This window comes from Brassica oleracea, chromosome C1 (genome assembly GCF_000695525.1).
Source record: "Brassica oleracea var. oleracea cultivar TO1000 chromosome C1, BOL, whole genome shotgun sequence".
NCBI lineage: Eukaryota > Viridiplantae > Streptophyta > Magnoliopsida > Brassicales > Brassicaceae > Brassica > Brassica oleracea.
In genome coordinates, this window is record NC_027748.1 from 7643933 (window position 1) to 7645015 (window position 1083).

Here is a 1083-nt window from a genome sequence, read left to right on the forward strand (position 1 = left end):
AATAATTGATATAAGGTGATCAAGGTTCAATATAGGATGTTCAAACAAAACAATCAACAAGTCTATAGGTCTAGATCTCATTCAATATAGATTAATCCACTGTCGTGGCAAAGACCCCTATGCTAATCATGAATTAAACATCAACTGTCATTGGCTAACACAATCAAGCATGCATGAATCACAAGTCTACTAACCACTTAAACATCTCAGACATCAACTGTCTGGCCAAATATGTAAAATACAATACTAAGTTTATTCAAACATTTTAACAAACACCTTTCGGGCGTAAAATAGCTTAAGGTCTAGATGAGAGTGATCAAGTCTAATCTAGCATTAAGAACACTTAGCAAACATATAACAATGTTAATCAAGCAAGAAACATCATAAATATTCACTTAATCACCCTAATCGATCTAGCCCATGAATCACAAAGTGTCTATTCAATAATCTCCATGAAAAACCTTAAATCCATATGAGATTCAAGGCTAATCATGTTAATGAGCAAGAGAACACAAATATAAGATGAAGTACTTTCTTAGATTATCAAAAGATTCAAGCTTTTACAAAAAGAGGCAAAGTCTTGAGAGAAAATGAGATAAGATCCAACTTTGGGAGCTACAAGGTATTTATATGATCCTTAAAAACCCTAATGGGCTCATAAACAAGTCTGAAAAGCCCATAAAAAATCATCAAAATCGTCCAGAAAAGGGTTTGGAGCGGGTAGGTTGACTGGGTCGTCCGGGCCGCTCCGCCTAGGTTTAGTCCATGCGCGCAGGTCGACCAACCCGGGCTACCTAACCCGCACTGGGCCGACCCGGGTTGGTCAACCCGCGCTGGGTCGACCGCGGGAAGGAAGGGTTGCTGCGCGCGGGTGGTCGAACCCGCTGTGGTCTGGTCGCGCTGGGGTTGATATGCGTCTTATAAATCGACCATAACTCCTCTAATACAGCTCCAAATGACTTTAAACCACTTCCATTGGAAAGCTAACTCAATTTACTATGTCTTTCAAAATCTTAGCAACAGAAGATATCTTTAAGACCTCCATCCATGTTCATCTTTCACCCTTTTGCACCACAAATGCCT